A 12,119-nucleotide genomic window follows, 5' to 3' on the forward strand; every position below is an offset into this window, starting at 1 on the left:
CCTAACACTATTAGGAAAATCATAGACTCCGCAAAGGACCCTATAAACCCTAGACTACAAAAAGGGGTGTACATAGTCCCTTGCTCATGTGGAAAACAATACATAGGCGAAACTGGAAGATCGTTAAACATTAGGCTTAAGGAGCATGTTGCTGACATATCTAGGAACATAACATCAAAATATGCTCTTGTAGAACATGCTTTCTCCTCCTCACACTACATTTGTATGGAAGAAGCCAAACTTGTCATCAAGGAAGAGCATTACCTAAAACGAAAAATTAAAGAGGCCATAGAAATTGAAAAGAGAAAGAACAATATAAACCATGATGAAGGCCTTATCATCAGTAATACCTGGAAACCCTTAATAAATCATACCTCTCATAACAACAAATCTAATAATTTTAACATTAACTTATAATTTTTAATAATATTAACTTAGTTTAATTATTTCAACTCATAATAATTTTACATTATTAATAAAAATTAAGCAAAAAAAGTTATTATAAAATAGTTTTGATAAAAATGTTATGATAAAACATAGTAGTAATGATATAAATGATTATTATTGACTTCAACCCATTAATGATAAGGAATCATAGAACTCTGAAACATTAGGTTTAATCAAAAACTCTGAACATGTTATTCCACAAACATTTTTTAAAACACCCTTCTTGCTTATGTTTGATATTTTTAATCATAATGTCCATAATTGTTTAGTAGAATCAGGTGCTTCAATGAATTTTATTCCTTTATCAGTTTGCAAGAAAATAAACGTTATTCCAGAGAAAACCAAGGCTAAGATTATAAAACCAGATAGAACCAAGGTGAAAGTGGTTGGAAAACATAATAATGTGCTTATTTTATTGTCATCTGACCTGAGAGTTCACCAAGTTATTGACATTGTTGCGGTGGACAAACTTGAGGCCTATGGTTTTCTATTGAAAAAATATTTGTCAAAGAAGATAAAGGGTTACTTTACAATTGATTGGTCCCATTTGTGGCTTCCTTACAAATGGAATAATAATAAGATAAGGGTGGATAGTGAACCTCATATGATGTATATCGTCACAGAGTTGGAAGGACATAATGAATCGATAAATTTTGCTCCGGCCCTTGGGGGAATTTTTTTCTTCGAATAAGATCTTGGATGTAATATGGCCCAGCCATCACTAGTACCATCTAATACACAATTGGAACTCCTTCCTTGTACTTCGACTAGTGCTAATGAACATTATATAATATATGAAAATAATCCTAGTGTAGATAGTAATACTCTTGTAAATAACAATATTTGGACTCTTTACTATGATGGTTCTAAAACACAGGAACAATTGGTGCAGGCTCTATTTTGTTAGATCCAACAAAGAACAAAACTATTATCTCATACTGCTTGGAATTCAACTTCACCAACAATACAACTGAATATCAAGCTATGATCTTTGGATAGAAGAAGGCCATAGACTTGTAGGTATAATGTATCAAAGTCATGGGTGATTTTGAGATCATCACTAGACAGGTATGAAACAATATTCACTATTTATGTCCACATTTAAAATCTATTAGCAAGCTGTATGGCATCCTATTTCCTATTTAAAGCTTTCAATATTATTTCAAACCCTAGATCTAAGAATGTTGCAGCTGACACCTTGGCAACGCAGTAGCTCGTTTTGCTCCTTTAAGGGATGGTTTTTCTATTGAAATAGTTTATAATATTTCGTACTAGATAATGTAACTAATTTCGTAGTGTTTAATGATGATGAACAAATTAACGAATTCATCACAAATTCATAAATGTATAAAGTTGTCGCCATTAATGGATATGAGCATGAACATTCTTTGGAGGATGAAATAAATATATGAAAATTAAATTTGATGCCTAAAGGAGTAGCCATGTTGGAAAAGTAGTATGATTTACAGAACTACTTTAAAGCCCCCCCAAACACCAAGACTCAAAGCTCTACATTGAGGCATGAACAAGTAAACCTTGGTACAAAACAAGATCCCAAATATGTAAATCTCAGTACCTATTTCACCAGAGCAGAATGCCAATTTTTCATTTAATTATTCAAGAATTATTGAGATGCATTTGCTTGGACTTCTAATGATCTAAAGACATATGATACTCAAATTATTCAACATGTCATTCCCATCAAAGAGGGTGTCAAGCATTTCCAACAAAAGTTGTGTAAAGTGCATCCATCTCTAGAACCTCTTATCCAGAATGAGTTGAATAAATTATTGGATGCATGTATCATCTTAAAAGTAAGACACTCTACCCGGGTATAAAATTTGGTGCTTGTAAGAAATAATTTAGGAGAGATTCGACTATGCATAGATTTTTTTAATCTAAATTGAGCCTATGATAAAGATAATTATCGTATCCCATCTATGGAGTAGAATTGTCAAAAAATATCAAACTTTCATATTTTTTTTCTTTATTAGATGGTTTTTTAGGATACAATCAGTTTTATTTTCTGAGTTGGATCACTTGAAAACAACTTTCATAACCAAATGGGGTACTTTCGCTTACAGGCGCACCCCTTTCGGATTGGCGAATGTTGGAGCTACTTTTTAGCGTGCTATGGACATAACATTCAGAGGATTGACCGGAAAAAACATATTCATGTATATGGATGATGTCATAGTTTTTTCCAAGAAGTGTTCATATCACTTACGTGATCTCAAGCAATTTTTTGGGCACTATCATAAATGCAAAATATCACTAAACCCCAAAAATAATCTTTGTAGTATCCAAAGGACATATTTTGGGGCATACTATTGCCACAAATGGAATCACCATAAACCCTGAAAGAGGAATGATATAACACATATATCATACCCTAATGACAAAAATTCTATGCAATCTTTCTTGTCTAAGATCAACTTCGTCAGGAAGTTTATATCCAATTTCCCGCAAATTGTAAAACCTTTATAGGATATGATCAAGAAGGATGTTGTGTTTAGATGGAATCAAGAAGATAAGGAGGCTTTGATGAATATTAAGGAAGCCATCATTGTGGCTTCTTTCTTTTAAATTACAGACTTCAATAAATAATTCATGTCATATACATTTTCCTCTGATTGCTCTCTAACAGTTGCACTGATGCGAGAGGGCGAATAAAGGAATGAATGACCAATATCTGTTATGAGCACAAGGATGCAATAATATGAATTAAAATATATAGACATTGACAAATAGGCTCATGTTGTTTTCAAAGCAGTGAAACATTTCATGCCTTATATTCTAAAACTCCATGTCAAGGTGATTGTTCCCCATCCTGCGGTTTGGACGTTATTCGTACAAAAGGAGATGGGAGAACGAAGAGGAAATTAGATGAATTGACTGCAAGAATATGAACTTTAATTCAAACTTGCACACACCATCAAAGGTCACAGGTTGCGTAAATTGGTTGAACAAGCATTGGATCCCAAACCAGAAGACAATGAAAATTGAGATAATGAAATCAAAATATATAATTTAGATTATATGCACAAGTTTATTGTTGAACCATATTGGTATAAAGAACTAAGGCAATATTTGGAACATGGCACTTTTCCCTTCGAGTTATCAACCAAGCAGAGACGTGTGATCAAAATAAAATATATTCATTAATAATCCATAAATGATAATATTTTTAGAAGGCATCATAATGTAGTCTTATTGCGATGCTTGCAATCATCAGAAGCAAATAAAATTTTAGTTGAACTTCATGATGGACTAGCAAGACGTCACTTCGCTAGTGACAACACAGTGCACAAAATCATTTAAGCAAGATATTATTGGTCTGCTTTGTTCAGAGATGTGCATGCTTATGCCAGAAAATGTCCTATATATCAAAAGTAGGCCAGGAGAGAAATAAGAGCATGTTATCGATGAACTTTGTTTGCATTCTTCCAAACAACACCAATATATTCTCGCTCCTATGGATTATTTCATACGTTGGGTCGAAGCCAGACCACTCAAGCAAATCAATGATCAAGTGGTAATGCAATTTATTGAGCAATGCATTCTGTCATCTCTTGTTTTTGGCAATGTTGCTTATTTCTCATCAATGAAATTATTTGAATTTGCCGTTGGATAAAGGTATAATTTTAAGACATTCTTCCAATTATTATCCATAAGAAAATGGTTTAGTTGAGTAAAGTAACAAGAATTTAATCTGAATTATTAAAAAAATCATAGTTAACCAACAAAACAACTAGCATAATGCCTTATCCAATGCTCTGGGGGATGAAAGGGTGACCCCAAATTCTTCGATAGGAGCTTAACCATACTTCCTACTATATGGGAAAGAAGTTATTCTCCCTTCAAATCCTTATCTACCCATATTGGAACTTTATCAAGATTTTCGTGGTCGGTCTTGCGCCATTTTTCAAAGCCGAATCAATACTTTGCTTAAGCTTAAGGAGGAAAGGCAAAAGGAACTCTCCAAATTTTCCACCCATCAAAAATAATCAAGAGGTGGTTAAAGAAGAAGTTTGCAAGTGACAGATAATTCGAAGTAGGTGACCTTGTGTTGAAATGGGATAAACCCCATTAAGACAAAGGAAAACATACCAAGTTCTAATCCATCTAGCTAAGTCTGTTTTTCATTCACGAGAAACTTGGCCTCAACACTTATCAATTGCAAACCTTACACGGGGAGATAAAGTCCCTCCTTGTCAATGGCCAAGATTTGAAAACTTATTTTAGATGACAAATCATTGAGTTATTTTACCTTGTACATATTCTAATATATGTCTATTTTTTATTTTTATTTTGCCAGATTGTTCCTTTGTTTTGCATTCAAATGTGAAACCCTTGTACATAAATAACTCATGCATAGAGATAAATAAATGATGCTCTACTAATGCCGTGAATGGGTTTGTAGTAACTTTTCATCAGTTGGATAACATTTAATCTCTGTCAATAGGTTAATTTTTAAACATCTATATGAGATTGAATGGTTCAATTGGAAAATAAGAATTGACTCTTGCGGACAACTCTATTAAGCTAGTAAAGCCTGGAATTTTATTAGAATCTTCGCAACTTGATTGGTCTTGAATAGATATATTATGTGTGCGAATGTGTCAACCCATTAGTTAGAGAAGAAATGGAGAGAAAAGTGCAATTGTGAGAAAACCCATTCTAGAAAATATTAAAGTCTCTGAACAATGAGGAACAATTTGTTTCTTTCACAAAGCTAATTCGAGATCCCTCATCCACCCAGGCATCAAATGCCCAAAAAATAATAATGAAAAAAGAATATTGCATACAAATAAAATAAATAAAAGGGTAAAGGCATGAAAAATGATTCTCGCACAGAAAGGTGATGCAAGTAACTTCGTCGAGGTTATTGATGCTCATTAGCGGCGAAGCAATGCATGTGTTCTTTGAGTGACTCTATTGGGGCTATGGATGCTCGTTAGCAGCTGAGCAACACTAGAGACTCATCTTAATTTTAATAATTTTGAGCTTGCTTGCATAAAATCTCTATTACTCATCAAAGTTTTTGGTATTTGACTTTTGTTGAAGTTGGTGTGTTATGTTCCAATACCATGCTAGTTTATAGAGAGATGAAAGATCTTTAATCATAATTAAATAGCTACAAAGTGGTACCCACCGAGTAAGATCAATACTTCCCAAAACATGTTAAGTTATATCATAACTAAAGGCTAAACTAGAGATACTAAGGTTCTAATAGTGATTCGCTAATTATTGTAGCAACTACAACAACCCTTAAAAAATTTGATAGGAGCCAAATTTCAGGGTCCCTTCTTTCAAAATATTAGACATCTATGTGATCAAGCCCCTAAAAATATTCTCCATACCCTTAAGTTGGGAATGGAAGGGAAGGTGAAAGTCACATCTCAACATTGAAGTGCATCGCATCGCAACCTCGCAATACAATCCTCTCTCACAACTCTTTTTGTGACAACACAGTAAATGTGCATTAAATGTGCTTCCATAGTGAAAACTCTATGTAAACTCCGCCCCTTCATTCATTTTCATTGTGTAATTTTATCATAAGTCTCTTCTAATTTCTTGTGATGCACACTTTGCTAACACTTCCCCATGATCCGAGGTTGCACTATGCCACTTGGAGTGTAACAACCATACCACATTATAGGTAGGTATTCCACACCTTACTCCTATAAGCTTTTTTTTTTGTCAGCGAACTAAGTGTTACCTATTTTCGCATAACCATCCACCTACCCAACCCTCCACCTTCCTATATAAACATTCTAACATGAACACCACTTACCCCTTCCAACACTCTGCCACTTTTCAATCTTCTTGCCAGCACATCACGATCTTTTCATATACATTGTGATCTTTCATTTCATCATGAATCCTCATTACATTGTTGCATTACCATTATAAGAAACACATGCCACATTTCATATTAAAGTGTCAAACCTCTTTCTACATCACATCAGAATAATGTTTATCAATATAAGTTTTGCAATACATCAGAATAATGTTTATCAATATAAGTTTTGATATTGCACAAAGTGAAAACCATCTACTCATCATGCAGTGAAACTTTGCACTCTGATACAAAATCACATTGCAACTCATACTACATTGCATTGCATATTTGTTTTTTATCCTAGACCTCAGTGTTGTGTTGAGACACAATAGGTTTGCTTAGTGTTTTGTATCATTTTGCAATGCATTTCTAAGTCACCAACTATCTGCACTATGATGCATTACTAAGACACATCACATTGCATTCTCGCTTCCTAGTCTAACTTCCTTCCTTGCGCCATCACACATCACATAACCTCAAATTTCACTAATTTATTACATTGTGCACCAAGTTATTTTTTATTTCTACTTCATATGTTAAAATGAATATCTTTAATCTTCAAGGTTCAGCTGATTTGCAGTGTTTTAGCATATCCTCATCTGAATGAATGGCTCCTCCGAAGTTTACAAAGTGGTATCAGAGGGGTGGCAGAAAGGGAAACTGAAGGAGGGACTTCAACTCTCCACCCAACCTTAGGCCAACCACATTACAGTTTTTCTTGTAGCTGACCAACCTCGAGTCGATATCAGAGGGGTGGTAGAAAGGGAAACTGAAGGAGGGACTTCAACTCTCCACCCAACCTTAGGCCGACCACACTATAGTCTTTCTTGAGGCTGACCAACCTTGAGCCGGATCCAAAGTCTGATGGGATGCTTATTCATGGAATTTCATACCCAAGGCTTAATTACATAATTAGGAAAAGGGGTCCATTGTCTAGGTGCTTTATCTATTTCTCTCCAATAGTAAGCACCATAATGACCTGCTTTCTCTCTGGTCTAAAACATAGGGCTTTTCCCAAGATCAAGGGCATTATATCTCAGTTCCAAGAGGTGATATCAATTTCTTTTGGTGTTTTATCATTTTCCTATACATATAGCAGGGGTCCATAGTCCACCATCATAGGTGGTTTATCAGCGTCACAACAAGCACCATAGTGACTCATATTGTTATATATCGATGGTTTATTTGCAAGGAAACAAGCACTAGGTGGTTTATCATTCTCACAACAATCACCACAGTGATCCAATTCCTCCACCAAGTTCCCAATGGTCCTCTAGGCTTAAACACATGGTTCATTGGCCTTCATACATTCACGGTGAATACTTTCCTAGTTCATAAATCACAGGGTTCAGTTGCACCCAACTTTTTGCTTGCAACCTTCTCACCAATAACTCGACACAAAGTTCCTCACCAATGTCATCCCCATAGCTCCCTCATTCCACAATATATGGCATTTTGCATGCTCTCTGCTCATCAAGCTTCTACACCAATCGTGTTGTGCCTCTTTCGCACTTCGACCACACCTCCTGATCAATTGTCAAAATATCGACTTCTCTTCCTTCACACCTTTGGTATTTTTTGTTTGCAATCTCCTTTCTCTCTCTCTTCCATGTTCCATGACAAAAGGGGTAGTATGGCACTGTCCTTCACCTAGGCTGCCCACTCAAAAACTTCATTTCCTATCAACGCATGACAATTTGTGGCCAGGTGAAAATTATGACAATTAAGGGAGGTTGGTATGGCCTTCTCTCGACATGCCATAGGAAAACCATCAAGCACACAACATTCTCTCAAGGGAACACAACATCTTACCATAGACCTTCCCCCTCAGAACTTTGGATTCGTATGTCCCTCCCTTTAGCTAGTCATCAGTTTATTTGCCACATAGATTTCCATATGTGCATAATCCACACAATTGTGTTTACATACATGGGGTGTTATGAAAAAAGGATGTTACAAATAAGAAGGCATTTCAAGTTTAAAATAGATTGCAATAGTTTGAAGTAATTCTTGGAGCAAAAACTATCTTTAGAGGAGAAATGCCAACAATTACAAATATTCTAGGTTATGTATTTTAAGTTATCCATAAAAGAGGGAAACAAAGTGTGGTTGTAGATGTACTTTCAAGGAAATAAGAAAAACATTAAGGATTTACTTTGTGTTATTTCCATTCCATAAGCTGACTTGGTGGGAGAAAAAATGACATAATGGTAGTAGGACTAAAAGGCATCAAAGCTCATTCAACAACTACAAAATGACCCCAGTGCATCAGATAAAGTTGTTTGGAAGAATGATTCACAAAATAAACTGCACACTTCTCTTGTAGCAAGTTACTAAGGATTTTTGAAAACTTACCACAACATCGAGATAATTTTTTTGGAAAGGTATTAAAATTGATGTTCAAAAGTCCGTGGTAGAATATTTGGTTTGCCAACATAACAAAGGAGATATAATCAAGTCCCTAGATCTTCTTCAACTGTTAACCATACAAATCTAGTTCTTGGAGGAGGGCTTAATGGATTTTATAAAAGTTTACCAAAGTATGAAGTAAATAATTTCATCATTGTGGAGGTGGATCAACTCATAAATTATACCCATTTTTTCTCTCTTTCTCATCACTTTAAAGAAAGTACAATAGCTACAACATTCATTAAAATAGTTTAAAATCTTCATTCATCTAAAATGTCCCCATGATGGCACTCTATTGCTATTATCCTCCATCTATTACATCACCCCTGAAAAAAAATTAAGGTTCAAGTAGTGGAAGATCACATAGCACCAACATGTGGTTCAAAACTTTTGAAGGACAACTTGGTTATAGCACAAATTGCAATGAAACCACAAACAAATAAACATTGCAGTGAACATATCTTGAAGTAGGTGACTGCGCATTTCAAGTTGCAACCGAGTCTCTTAAGCAACAAAAGGAGGACAATGTTTTAGTAACCGAGTACTATGGGCCCTATAAGTTATTACAAAGGATTGGTAGTATGGATTATAAATTGGAGTTGCCTCCACCTTCATGTTGACATTAGGTATTCCATGTTTCTTTCCTAAAGAAGCTAGTTCAAATTATTTTTCTAAAGCTTGACGACGAGAGAAAAATCATACCAGAACTTGAAACAATCACCAAAACAAAAATCAAGCAACCATGATATTTAGTAGTTACTAAGTACCTTATCAAGTAGAATAACCTACCAATATAAGAAGTGACATGGGAAGATGAAGTTTTGATACAAAAGCATCCATAACTAATCCAATGTTGAGGGAAACACGTATTACAAGGGGCGTGGCATGTTAAGCCTTAGTCCTTAGGACATTACATTGATATTGTTATATTATTGTCATCATTATTGGTTAGGTAGGATATTTAATTATAATTGTACAATTTTGTATCTTATATATACCATGGAGACCTAGTCGTAGACATTGTCTTAATTTTGTGTATTTCATATATTGTAAAAGGAGGTAATTGAGTTAGGTAAATGATGCTAAAATGATTTGCAACACTCAACCTTTATAACCAAAGACAATCTTGAATGAACAAAGCACTCTAAGAGCAACATTGAACAAATAGGGTAACCCTCATTCTCTCCCATAGAACTCAAGAATGAAAACAAGTATAAGCTTAAATGTATACCATGTGTCATCCACAACAATGATAAATTACTTAAATCTGCCTCTCCTTTTGACACTTTGAGTTTGGGAATTAGGAAGAGAGGAGCTAGAGGCCATCATATATGAATATGATGACGCACAACCATCAATAAAAAATCTAGGAATATAAATTCCCTCACTTCAAGAAGTCTTACCACTTGACACTTCCTAATTTGACTTATCAAAGTAAGAGGCTCTAATATTTGACTAAAGTTGTGTACTTTGTCCATATGATTGATGGATTCTAAAATAGGGCATAACATCTCAGGATCTATCTTAGAGTCAACCATGAAAGCATAAATTTTGGCAATCATTTGCAAAATTTCTCACAAGAAATCACAAGGAGCACCAATGCCATGTCATATCACTTCAACACTACTCTATATTAAAGCATTCATTGTCCCGTTACCTTAAGAGTGATGACCCATTATTATGTTGAGCGTGAGGAAGATCTTGATTCCTCTTATTGAATAAGTTGTTGTTGTCTATCCCTTTTATAGCCCAAATATTCATCTCCTTTTGTATTTCAAGCCAAAGATATCCCACTTTGAGCTTCAAGTCTCAAAATTATTATTGTAGGTATATGCCGAAATGTTGAAGCCTTGGAAGCGCCTCAAGGAAATGAAAGAAATTGTAAGACAATACAATCTAGATAGCCAACAAATGCTAGTTGCAATAAAGAGGATAATATTGCAGATGCAATTGAAAAACAAAGATGTGGATACATTGTCTTACTACTAGAAGGAAATGAACATTAAGAATAGTGTTATTCCAAGGGTAGGAGAATGTAATACTCCAAGTTTGACCCCTAAATTATAATATGTAATAATCATGTATCATTTATATGATGTGGCATATGCGATGGAAGTCAAACCATGTGGGTTGAGATCTAATGATCTCGTGTTCTAAACATGTGAAATGCATTATAAACCTACCTAATGAAGAGCTCAAGGCCAATCTTTGACTAGTGAATGCATAGAGTTCAAGTGGTGGGATAGGTTTAGAATGTGGTGGGTATAGTTTCCATGATATGCTCATGGTTTTGTAAAAGCATGTATGAAGAGAAAAAAATACATAACAATATAATATCTACCAAAATGGTTGATTGACAGAGGAACAAGGGGACCATGATTCCACAAGAGGGAAAGAGGAAAGGTTGTTGTTGAGTAATTTGACCTTGTCCTTTTTCCTTTAGAAACATTACCCTTTCACCCCCATGCTCTCTTACAAGTTGTCTCATCAATGTTTGACTTAGGGATGCAATCTACGTGAAAGTGTCATATCTATTAAATCCTTGGGAAGAGAGAGGGGCCCCATGCAATAAAAGGTCTTCCATTTTATATTCCATTCATTTTATGCACACTCTATCATGTGGGAAAGGAGGTACCATTTGTAGGCATAGAGAAGAAACAAGATTACATGTCATGGGAATGTTTCTTCTCAATTTTTCATAGTTGCAATGATGTTTGGAATTAGCAAAAGCTTCTCTTGTGTTTGTCACTAGTAAGAGGTCATAGAGATTAAGGAAGCTTGATTTTGTGAATGTCAGAGAGAATAGGATGGTTGGAGAGGAATATCATGTCCATAATGTCCATACCAGCTAAGACAATACCTTCAAACTAGCAACCTTGTTAATGTTGTTCATTCTCTTCTTCTTTTTTGTATCTAAAGGAATTGGCAACTGGGTCGAGCTTGTACACACGTGACATGAGGTCGATTCCAATTGCTACAACTATAACCTCTAGGTGAACTCAAACATGCCCCAACACGACCCATATGATAAATCAGGGGATTTGAACCTTGAACCTCAATTTTTCACAATGTCTTCATACCACGACGATCATTAAATGAGTTCCACCCATGGAGGATGCAGTTCATTGACTTTAGAAGCCAAGTGTTTTTGGCTTGTGTTATTACTAGAAGGTAGAGAATACATTGGACTCTTTCTACACATGTTGAAGTGCACCATGAGGGAAAGGGCACTATAAGGCATTTTGAAGCAAGGGAGTGGGCCTTCCTTGTTTTATGTGGGATAGTGGAAGAGAGTACCATGGTTGGTTTAATAGCTAGGTGAGGGCTTGGAGAGCTCTACAATATACATATGGCTTGTCATGAGTGATGGATTGGGTTGAGTGATTTTATAGCCCCATAAGAGGTTCCTTTTCCTTTT

The sequence above is a fragment of the Pinus tabuliformis genome, chromosome 6 (assembly GCF_031772625.1).
Source record: "Pinus tabuliformis cultivar Carrire ecotype Pingquan chromosome 6, CPIR1, whole genome shotgun sequence".
Taxonomy (NCBI): domain Eukaryota; kingdom Viridiplantae; phylum Streptophyta; class Pinopsida; order Pinales; family Pinaceae; genus Pinus; species Pinus tabuliformis.